The sequence below is a fragment of the Pelophylax lessonae genome, assembly GCF_965119305.1.
Source record: "Pelophylax lessonae genome assembly, chromosome: 3".
NCBI lineage: Eukaryota > Metazoa > Chordata > Amphibia > Anura > Ranidae > Pelophylax > Pelophylax lessonae.
In genome coordinates this window covers 291,206,293-291,218,626 of record NC_138770.1, presented here as the reverse complement: position 1 = coordinate 291,218,626, position 12,334 = coordinate 291,206,293, and the positions used below count along the sequence as shown (strand labels likewise).

Genomic DNA, 12,334 nt, shown 5'->3' with positions numbered 1-12,334 from the left:
AGCGTGTTCACTTTGAAATTTGAATTTTTACTTTGCAGAGTGAATTTTCATTAAAGTGATTGTAGAGAATTTTTTTTTTTTGTTTTTTTTATTAAAAATAGCAAACATGTTATACTTACCTCCTCTGTGTAGTTGGTTTTGCACAGAGCAGCCTGAATCCTCTTTTTCTCAGGTCCCTCTTCGGCTCTCCTCTCCCTTCCCTCCTGTTGGGTGCCCCCATATCAAGTAGCTTGCTATGGTGACACCAGAGTCGAGTCATGGCCCATTCAGACACGGAGCTGCGGCCCGGCCTTGCCCCCTTTCTATTGTTATTGGCCGACTGACTTTGATTGACAGCAGCAGAAGCCTATGGCGCTACGCTGCTGTCTCAGCCAATGAGGAGGGGAGTTCTGGAAGGCCGAGACATTTCTACAACATCGCTGGAGCTAGAGGGACCTCAGGTAAATATTATTAGGGGGCTGAGGGGGGCTGCTGCACACAGAAGGTGTTTTATTTTAATGCATAGAATGCATTAAGATAAAAAAAAAAAACTTTCTGCCTTTACAACCCCTTTAAGCTAGGTAATCAAGGTGAAGCTGTGTTTTCTTTCAACATCCATTTTGATGCAAGTAAAATTAAAAAAACAACAACAGTATTGTGTTTTTGTCATTGATCTGACAGAAAACTTCATCTTTTTACCAAGATTTGATGTCCCACATTAATTCTATTTATCATAGTAGGGCTCTTTGCCCATTTTCAAAGGAAGTTGCACCCAATATTCCCCGAAGATAATGCATTAAACAACATTCACCCAACAGCTGAAGAATCAGACCCTTCCAATGTTGGTCATTATTGGGTTCTCCCCACCCATCAACACCCCTCCCCCTTCCTCCCTTCCTCCAGTAGCAGACAATTGCTGGGTAGGAGGGATTCCCCTGTAAGCATCATCTGCATTGATGGGGAGAAATTAATTTGCAACATCCCTGGCTTGCTTCAATGTGAGTGCACAGATTAGTCTGTATATGAAACAATGAAAGGCTCCTGAGATATTCTGCAAAGTTTATGCAGTTGCCTCTGTGTACCTGTACCTAATTTACATTACTGGTTTAGTAGCTTAAAACAAAAGGTTTGATTTTCTTTTCTCAGTCCTATGGATATGCATATCTGACTTAATGAGGAAAGCACAGACTTAAATAATGTTATTGTCATCCCTGTAGCATGTAAACCTAAGACATCCATACACTGGCATTGAGACCTTCTAGCTTCTTGAGTCTTTCAGCCTGCCAAGAGTGCATGAAATGCATGTTAATAAGCCCAAAAAGGGCATTCACATTTCTGACGTACTGACAACTGATTAAAGGGACTGTTTTTTTTACATGTAGGGGAGGTTGGTATAGGGGCCTAGGGCACCCATTGCTCCCTGGTTTCCATCAATAGAATATCTGCTTTAAAAACTTGGATCTTTCACAATTCTCCCACCCCCTGGCATGAGTCCATGAGCACTGCTCACCAGTGTGCTGGAAAGTTTCAAATTTTTTTTACATGAATATAGGTAGGGATGACTGCTTTAATCTGCATGCTACTCTGTGTGATGATCTGGGACCAACATCATGCCAGTCAGAAGTCGGAGGGGTGTGGCCTAAAAGGGACCTTTCTGCATATGCGATGAGGGATTGCCCTTTAATAAAACGTTGTGGACAGATATTTGTGATTTAATTGGTCAAATTACACAATAATATTTACAGGATTACCCTCTAATGGCACTGTCCTATAACACCCATATCTCTGTGGGCAAATATAAAAGATCAGTATGATCTAATTTTTAGCCTGTATGGAAAAGTTTGATGCCCTTGAATTGGAAATTTGAACCCATTAGTAAAGAAATGGCTAGTAAAAGTACAGGAAATTAGAGAGGCAGTAGAATGGAAATATACATGTAATGATAAATCAAAAACATTTATGATATATGGGTGTCATGGATTGAGTTTGCACCCTCTAACATTTGTAAACAACTGCTCATTTAGATCCAAAGAGGTTTCACTCTAATGACTATGCAGGTCAAGTTTCCAACTGGAAAAATCACTCAAGAAATTGTTTCTGTCTGTCCTATGTGTTTTCCTTTTGTCCTTTTGGGGATTGTTTTTGTGTGTTTTTCCTTTTCTTTTTTTGCCATTCTAAAATTATACATACTGTTATATGAGTAGAAAACTAAATAAAGATTTAAAAAAGAAAAAAAAAAAAAAAAAAGTGGAGAAGCCACACATGTAAATTTAACATCTTAAGGAGACGACAGAGGTAAGCGTCAATTACAACTTAACTTACCTACCACACATCCACAAAAACACCATTTGTGGAGCTTTTTATTCCAGAGGATTCTGGTCCTGAAATCTATGACTTGATTACCTGTATTATGAATGCACTGTGGATTGTGACTCTGATAACTTATATAAAAGATAATACAATCTCAAATGACTTACTGTTGCTCTAAGAAATATGACATCAGCCTCTTCCAGGGTACATGGTATGCAATAAGCCCAGACATTCCAGTCGGGTTTCCAGTAAAATAGAAGCCAAAGCAATCCTAAAGTAAGCACTTGTCCAGCAATGCATAGTACTTTCTTCCACTTCAGTGTTCTGTACCCAAATATTTCCTGTATAAATTCAAAAAATACATTTTAGTTCTGTTAACAATATTGTATACATAGCCTTCAATAATATTAATGAACATCCATTACTAATAAATAACCATATACAATACAATACAGTATGTCAGTCAGGGGTGTCAAAGTAAATTTCTTTGCGGGCCACATCAGCATTATGATTGCCCTCAAAGGGCCGGTTGCATCTGTAAATCTAGATGTCTAGATGTCCAGAGCAACCCCCCCCCCCCACTACATCAGATGTCAAGAGTCCCCTCACCATCAGAAGTCAAAAGTCCCCCACCCTCCCTTATATCACAGTGCACCCCCCCCCCCTTATCTTGTGCTGCTGTCGGGAAGAAGCTAGGGGTGGAGCTGGGAAGCAGAAAGTGCAGGGTCTGGAGGAGGACCAGACTGATTGAATTCAGCTTCTGGAGTGTGCTGAATGCTGAGACCAGGCAAGATGGAGACGAGAGGGGTGCTACAGCTGAATAGAGGTGGAGGATCTGTAGGAGGCATTCTGTCCTCTTCTCTGCTGCCGTCTGCTGATATGGAGAGGGGGGCAGAGACAAGCCACTCTACACCCACATGGAGAAGCTCAGGACCTGAAGGAGTTCTATCCTCTTTTCTGCTGCTGAATGCAGAGACAAGGTGGGGGCAGAAACAAGGGGATTGCCGCAGCTACAAGAGAGGTGCGAGGGCCACATGAAATGGCTCCGAGGGCCGGATTCGGCTCCCCGGGTCTTGTGTTTGACACATGTGATGTACAGTCAGGTCCATAAATATTGGGACATCGACACAATTCTAATCTTTTTGGCTCTATAATGGATTTGAAATGAAACAAACAAGATGTGCTTTAACTGCAGACTTTCAGCTTTAATTTGAGGGTATGTACATCCAAATCAGGTGAAAGATGTAGGAATTACAACAGTTTGTATATGTGCCTCCCACTTTTTAAGGGAACAAAAGTAATGGGACAATTGGCTGCTCAGCTGTTCCATGGCCAGGTGTGTGTTATTCCCTCATTATCCCATTTACAAGGTCCAGAGTTAATTTCAAGTGTGCTATTTGCATTTGGAATCTGTTGCTGCCAACTCTCAATATGAGATCCAAAGAGCTGTCACTATCAGTGAAGCAAGCCATCATTAGTCTGAAAAAACAAAACAAACCCATCAGAGAGATAGCAAAAACATTAGGTGTGGCCAAATCAACTGTTTGTAACATCCTTAAAAAGAAAGAATGCACCTGTGAGCTCAGCAACACCAAAAAAAACCCGGAAGACAACGGAAAACAACTGTGGTGGATGACCAAAGAATTCTTTCCCTGGTGAAGAAAACACCCTTCACATCACTTGGCCAGATCAAGAACACTCTCCAGGAGGTAGGTGTATGTGTGTCAAAGTCAACAATCAAGAGAAGACTTCACCAGAGTGAATACAGAGGGTTCACCACAAGATGTAAACCATTGGTGAGCCTCAAAAACAGGAAGGCCAGATTAGAGTTTGCCAAACAACATCTAAAAAAGCCTTCACAGTTCTGGAACAACATCCTATGGACAGATGAGACCAAGATCAACTTGTACCAGAGTGATTGGAAGAGAAGAGTATGGAGAAAGAAAGGAACTGCTCATGATCCAAAGCATATCACCTCATCAGTGAAGCATGGTGGTGGTGGTGTCATGGCGTGGGCATGTATGGCTGCCAATGGAACTGGTTCTCTTGTATTTATTGATGATGTGACTGCTGACAAAAGCAGCAGGATGAATTCTGAAGTGTTTCGGCCAATATTATCTGCTAATATTCAACTGAATGCTTCAGAACTCATTGGACGGCGCTTCACAGTGCAGAAGCAACCAAAGAGTTTTTTAAGGGAAAGAAGTGGAATGGTATGCAATGGCCAAGTCAATCACCTGACCTGAATCTGATTGAGCATGCATTTCACTTGCTGAAGACAAAACTGAAGGGAAAATGCCCCAAGAACAAGCAGGAACTGAAGACAGTTGCAGTAGAGGCCTGGCAGAGCATCACCAGGGATGAAACCCAGCGTCTGGTGATGTCTATGCATTCCAGACTTCTGGATGTAATTGACTGCAAAGGATTTGCAACCAAGTATTAAAAAGTGAAAGTTTGATTTATGATTGTTAATCTGTCCCATTATTTTTGGTCCCTTAAAAAGTGGAAGGCACATATACAAACTGTTGTAATTCCTACACCGTTCACCTGATATGGATGTAAATACCCTCAAATTAAAGCTGAAAGTCTGCAGATAAAGCACATCTTGTTTGTTTCATTTCAAATCCATTGTTGTGGTGTATAGAGCCAAAAAGATTAGAATTGTGTTGATGTCCCAATATTTATGAACCTGACTGTAAGTGACCCATATCCACAAAAAAATAAACCAGCTGAAGCTCTGTTAAATGGTAAGCATGTCATTTTACTAACAATCATTGTCACTTGTTTCCATACATTTTATGGCTGAAAAACAGAAAATTACCAAGGCCTTAAACATAATATATTTCCCTGTGAGGAATTCAACTCAAAGTCCAGGTGAATCTTTGCATGGAGTGTGAGAAAATGTCAGCATCACTGACAGAAGTTCCAAAAACATGGGGCTCATGGTTAGCACACAACCTACCTACACACTTCACTTCTTCACTTTTTGCATATCTAAAAATATTTGTCAAAAGATCTGACAGAAGATCATGCCATCAACTTACCAACCTGCCTAGCCTCCCCCTAGCTTTTTTTCTTTCCCTGCCTTCCCTCTTCTCACTATCTCCTTATCTCCTGCACCCAGTTCTCCTATCTATCTTATTTTGTCTTACCTATGATCCCCAAGCTACCCCCTCCCCAATTACTGCCCTGTTATCTCTTTTTGCCCCCCACCACTTGCTCCCCTAATACTTGCTACAGAGTGCAACCCTAGCACACCTACACCATCAGACAACAGATATTCATTACTGTACAAAGGTAATTATAAGTTAAACAAGTATGAATAAATGTTACAATACAACATGTCTTAGCCAATGAATGAACAAATGTCAAACTGTACTTCTGTCTCCTGCCAGTATCATCTCTTAGCTGGTCTGACCCAGCTTCTGTCCGCCATCTGCCTTGACCTCTTGTCTGTCTGACTACACTTCTTCCTCTATATTTGATACCACACTTTCTGTTTCTTTGCCTGTCTGTCTGAGCACTTGCGTCTCTCTAAAACTGATCCTGTCTGTTGGTAGCTGTTACCTCCAGCAACACAAAGGGGGAGATTTACTAAAACTGGTGCATACAGAATCTGGTGCAGCTGTGCATAGTAACCAATCAGCTTCCAGGTTTTATTGTCAAAGATTAATTGAACAAGCTGAAGTTGGAAGCTGATTGGTTACTATACACACTTGACTCTGCTTATGCTGTAATGCCCATGAGTACTTCGACTGTTTTGAATATGTTTACGTTTTGCAATTATATCAAATTTCCAACAACGAAATACAAATATAATAATAAACACTTACTATTTTAAAGGATTTACATAGTTGCTTTCTGTTCTGGTATACTATAGGGGGAGCTATATATTATTTAATCCAAACGTACTTTTCATATTTACAATTCACATATACAACTATATATATCTAGAAACATACCATCTTCCATGGCCTGACCTGTTGGTGTACAAATATTTATTTTTTTATGGTTTAGTCATCACATGCAAATGAACCATTTATCAAGATGCTGGTAACTTTTTAACATTTTCTAATGTGAAGAAGAGGTCAGAAATGCATAAATAAATAAATAAATAAATAAATAAATAAATAAATAAATAAAAATGTAAATATTTTTTATTAATAATAATAATAATTGCAAGCTTTGTGACAAATTGCTTTGGTATCAATAATCAGCGAGTGTAGTGAATAAATTGTTTGTAAACCCTATATAATTAGGCTTGCATGCACTTAGCCTACCTGGTCATTTTTTGGTCATTTTGCCTTTTTATTTTGCTAAATTTCACCTGTAAATCCTTTCAGTCACATCACTTTCTGAAGTAGGGTGACAACACTTAACAATAGCCCTCTCTGGATTGCACTCATTGGGACTGACTACAAGTAGCTGTGCTGACACAAAGCATGGTCATAGTCTCTCTATTTCAGCATACACAACACTGCCATTTAGTTCTTGTCACACCCTCTGCACTACCCTGCCAAGTTGATTGACAGTGACCCAGAACCCGGAAAGCTAAGCTTGACAGCAATCACGTGTCAAAAAAGAAATTAACTTGAAGAATAAAGTCTTTTAAAAATATGAGTAATGCCTGCTATTGTAAGGCTACAAATCTTAGTTGTTAGAGGCAATGATGCATTGTGTTTTTTTCTAACATAAAGAGGCATTAAGGCCTAACTCCAGCTAAAATAGAGGAGCTCCAGTCTCCCCTAAAAAAATTAAAAGTCAGTAGCTGCAAATACTGTAGATGCTGACTTTTAATTTAAGGACACTTACCTGTCCAGGAATCCAGCGATGTCCTCACCTGAGCCGATTCTTCAATCTGCTTCGGGTGCAGGTGCCAGCATCTCAAGTAAGCGAAAAAGGGAAGTGAAGTATTGCCGCTTCACAGATGGTTTACTACATGCACGAGCTGAGCTGTGCCTTGTGAATGGTCCCGTTGTTAACTGGGACCTGCGATGTGTCCCAGAAGACTACTGTGTAAGTAGAGGGAAACCAAACTTCCATCTCAGATTGCTGCAGCGGTTTAGGCCGGAAGTGACAGCGGTTTCCTGCCAAAACCAGGTACCTGCTCCCACCTAAAAAGTGCCAGTGGAGGGGGGGAGGGGTGCAAACAAGTGGAACTTCCCATTTTGGGTGACGCTCCACTTTAAGTTTCAGACAGAGCAGAGAAGACTAGACATCAACAACTGTACCAGACAGAGGTTCTAACCCTTTCCTGGATTCTAAAAATGTTTTTATGTTTGCTGTTTATGTCCCTGAGGCATTTCCCCAACACCCCAGTCTGTGTGACCCCTTTAAGAGGGGGAGTGAATGGAAATCTTTCCAGCAAGGACTCAATGAAGAGATTAGGCAAGTACACTACAAGGAAGTAACTGTAGTACTGTGTTTGCAAAAAAAGTCAGCAAATAAAGTTGAAACTTTAGCCTGTGTAACTAATCCCATTACTAAAGCTGCAACTTTCTCACCATAATATTAGCCTGCACAAGAAGCTATGTCAGCTAAATAGTGGTGAGATTTGGCAGATGTAGATAGCCCCAGGGGGGGTTTATTGATGACTCATAATGATACCATATTTTACCTGGGAAATCCCAGTGAATTAATCTCTCATGTTATTAGTTTTTTTTTTTGAGCTTCAGAAGCCAGCCATGAACAAGGCATAATTTGTTCAGATTACTACAACAGTGTTCCAAGAAAAAAAAAAGCATTTAATTAATTCCCAAGTAGATGAACATTGACAGTTATTGCATGAGCCCTGCAGGCCAGGTTGTGTTCAAGATCATCAAGAATTTTTGGTAAATCTTTGAAAAAGTCTGTCTCATAATAATTCCTGTCTATGCAAACTTAACTCAGTCTTAAATTATTAATGCAAAAATAAGTAACTCAACAAACTGTCCTACTATTGAAAACTAAGCTTCCCTAAACTAGGATTTTTGGCCACTCAACTATGATGTGTAAAAATTGTGTAGAACTGTTGTAGTCAGAAGGCTTGGTCAATAAAATTTTGGGGTAAAATATGGGGTGTGAAATGAAAGACAACTATAAATGGTGCAAAGACAGTAGAGCTAGAACGTAATCATTCTGTCTGCCAGACCTTAGTTGTATGTAGCCTGAGAAGTCAAATACAGTGGGGATTGAAAGTTTGGGCATCCCAGGTAAAAATTTGTATTAATGTGCATAAAGAAGTCAAGGAAAGATGGAAAAACCTCCAAAAGACATCAAATTACAGATTAGACATTCTTATAATATGTCAACAAAAGTTAGATTTTACTTTCAAAATTACAGAAAACAAAAAAATGGCATCTGCAAAAGTTTGGGCACCCTGCAGAATTTATAGCATGCACTGCCCCCTTTGCAAGGCTGAGACCTGCCAGTGTCATGGATTGTTCTCAATCATCATCTGGGAAGACCAGGTGATGTCAATCTCAAAGGTTTTAAATGCCCAGACTCATCTGACCTTGCCCCAACAATCAGCAACATGGGATCTTCTAAGCAGTTGTCTAGAAAACTGAACCTGAAAATAGTTGACGTTTATAAAGCTGGAGAAGGCTATAAGAAGATAGCAAAGCGTTTTCAGATGTCAATATCCTCTGTTCTGAATGTAATTAAGAAATGGCAGTCATCAGGAACAGTGGAAGTTAAAGCAAGATCTGGAAGACCAAGAAAAATATCAGACAGAACAGCTCGAAGGATTGTGAGAAAAACAATTCAAAACCAACGTTTGACTGCACGATCCCTCCAGAAAGATCTGGCAGACACTGGAGTTGTGGTACACTATTCCACTATAAAGAGATACTTGTACAAATATGGTCTTCATGGAAGAGTCATCAGAAGAAAACCTCTTCTACGTCCTCACCACAAAAATCAGCGTTTGAACTTTGCAAATGAACATATAGACAAGCCTGATGTATTTTGGAAACAAGTTCTGTGGACCGATGAGGTTAAAATTGAACTTTTTGGCTGGAATGAGCAAAGGTACGTTTGGAGAAGAAGGGGCACATAATTTAATGAAAAGAACCTCTGTCCAACTGTTAAGCATGGAGGTGGATCAATCATGCTTTGGGGTTGTATTGCAGCCAGTGGCACAGGGAACATCTCACGAGTAGAAGGAAAAATGGATTCAATAAAATTTCAGCAAATTTTGGATGGTAACTTGATGCCATCTGTGAAGAAGCTGAAGTTAAAGAGAGGATAGCATCTACAAATGGATAATGATCCTATACACACCTCGAAATCCACGGGGATTACATCAAGAGGAGTAAACTGAAGGTTTTGCCATGGCCTTCACAATCTCCTGACCTCAACATAATTGAAAATCTATGGATAGACCTTAAAAGAGCAGTGCGTGACAGACAGCCCAGAAATCTCAAAGAACTGGAAGACTTTTGTGAGGAAGAATGGGCAAAGATACCTCAAACAAGAATTGAAAGACTCTTGGCTGGCTACAAAAAGAGTTTACAAGCTGTGATACTTGCCAAAGGGGGCAGTACAAGCTATTAACTCTGCAGGGTGCCCAAACTTTTGCAGACACCATTTTTTTGTTTTCTGTTATTTTGAAAGTGTAAATGATGGAAATAAAATCTAACTTTTGTTGACATATTATAAGAATGTCTAATCTGTAATGTGATGCCTTTTGGAGATTTTACCATCTTTCCTTGGCTTCTTTATGTACATTAATACAAATTCTTACCTGGGGTGCCCAAACTTTCGATCCCCACTGTATGTCACTATCCTGCTTGGGACACTAACATATCTTGTATGTCTAATTTATTGAAATGTATTATAATATACAGTATACAGTAATCATACTTCCAGTATGTCTCTTTCACACATTCCCAACTCCTTCCTCTTTCTTTATTATTTCTTTATTGTTATTAGCCACCTCAAAGTTCTGGAAGGTTATTGATGCAGGCCTAATGTCAAATGTCACAGCACACGTCACAGCACCATCCCAAATGTATTCAAAGGGTAAATGCATTTTTATCTGAGAAGTCAATGTTGTCCTTCAAGCCACTGCAACTGGAAAACCAGTACCATCTCTCACCATTCATCACTGCTAGCTGGGGGCCAGTGCAGTTTCTCTCCTGCTCCAGCTCTCTGTTGTTCCATTAGATTCTTTTCATGTACTGAGCTAAATATGGGTATGGACCAACCAGTTGTTATTCTCCTCATCTTTTGACTGATTCGCTCAGCAATTCATGTGGAGCTACTGTGCACCAAACTTGGTAACCACTGTTCAGGCAAGCCAAGCATTGATTATGGTGACTTTTGCAGGACTGGTTTACGTTAACCAGTTCTGGACCAGAAGGATTTGCCCCCTTAATGACCAGGCCATTTTTTGTGATTCGGCACTGCATTATTTGAATGGACAATTCCGTGGTAATGCGACGCTGTACCGAAATAAAATTGATGTCCTTTTTTCCCCACAAATAGAGCTTTCTTTTGGTGGTATTTGATGACCTGTGTGATTTTTTCTTTTTTTTCGCTATAAACAAAAAAAGAGCGACAATTCTGAAAAAAAAAAAAAAAACAATATTTTTCACATTCTGCTATATAACATTCCCCAAAAAAATGTAACAATCAAAAATGTTTATCCTTTTAGGCCAATATGTATTCTGCTACATATTTTTGGTGAAAAAAAATGCAATAAGCGTATTTTGATTGGTTTGCGCAAAAGTTATCGTGTCTACAAACTAGTGGAAAGATTTATGTCATTTTTATTTATTTATTTATTTTTTACTAGTAATGGCGGTGATCTGATTTTTAGCGGGAGTGTTTTCTAACTGTGGGGGGAGGGCCTTTTGAAATTATCATAGAGACCTGTGGTCCTAAATAGGAGGATCACAGGCGCTCTGTGATCATTTCAGAGAGAACGACTGTCTGCTGTGTTTACAACAGCTGACCGTTCTTCTCTCTCAGTGGGGAGCGATCACGGGTGCCCGGTGTCAATCGTGGCCGCCGGTCCCGCAGATCGGCATCCCCGCTGCCTAGTGGGGGTGGTAGCATGCCGCCACCGGTGCGCTTGCCAACCATTACCACTCCCGCGAACCGACGTACCCATACGTCGATTCGCGCAGCCGAGCCAGCCTCCCGCAGTATATATGCTTTTTTTTTTGCAGAGACTGGAGGGTGGGGGTACAGTTGATTTTTTAGATTCCTTAGATGAAAATTTATGCTTTAAACTGTTAGGTCCCCAAAAGTGTACCTTTTTCTATAAGAAGGTAGAGTCCAAATCCCTTAGGTGCCTGGCCATGGGTCCAATGTCTAGACACTAATATCATGGTCTCTGCCAAAGGATTTTAGAGGGTGATGTATCAGTTCTAGTGTTGAGCGAACACGGACTGTATTATTCGTGTTCGTACCGAATAATTGGATTTTTGTTACCCGAACACGGACCCGAAAACTTTACTGTATGTTCGGGTTTAAAATCCGTGTTCGGTCATTTTATTTCCGGGTTTGTATGTAATGGCGCGCTTTTAATGGCGGGCTTTCAACAGTCAATCAACAAGCGTTTAACTGGTGTGCCTTAAGCCATCCCAGCCATGCCTACTAATGTATTAGTAGCCGTGATTGGCCATCTGAAGCATGTGACCATGTCTTTATAAGTTCGAGACCGAGCGCCGCTGCGTCATTCTGCTGTAGTATAGGGACAGAGCACACATCATACGTGCTGGCTGCTGATTTGGGACAGACAGTCAAAAATTATATTGTGTCCGAAAAGAATTCAGGGACAGGTCGGAGTGCTGCAGGCAGGGCGAGTTATTAGGGCATTTTAGGGCGAGGCTGGAGAATAGGCAGGGTCAGTGTTCTACATCGATTTTGCTGTGTGGGGGGTTTGCAGTGCCAGTGACCGATCTTATTGATCATTTAAGGGCGAGGCTGGAGAATAGGCAGGGTCAGTGTTCTACATCGATTTTGCTGTGTGTGGGGTGGTGTGAACACAATCTTTTTGCCCGCTGAGGAGGAGGGAGAAAAAAATCTTTTTTATCAGTCAGTTGTGTGCAGCGTT

General features: G+C 40.5%; 1 pseudogene across 1 annotated transcript in view; it reads right to left on the bottom strand.

Annotated features, from left to right (window-relative positions):
- Positions 1-12,334, bottom strand: part of LOC309551108 (putative cation-transporting ATPase 13A4) — a 143,829-nt pseudogene that overhangs the window by 112,561 nt on the left and 18,934 nt on the right. The window contains exon 2 of the transcript XR_014226181.1: positions 2,457-2,630. The product of XR_014226181.1 is annotated as a putative cation-transporting ATPase 13A4 (transcript). The remainder of the gene's footprint in view (positions 1-2,456; positions 2,631-12,334) is intronic.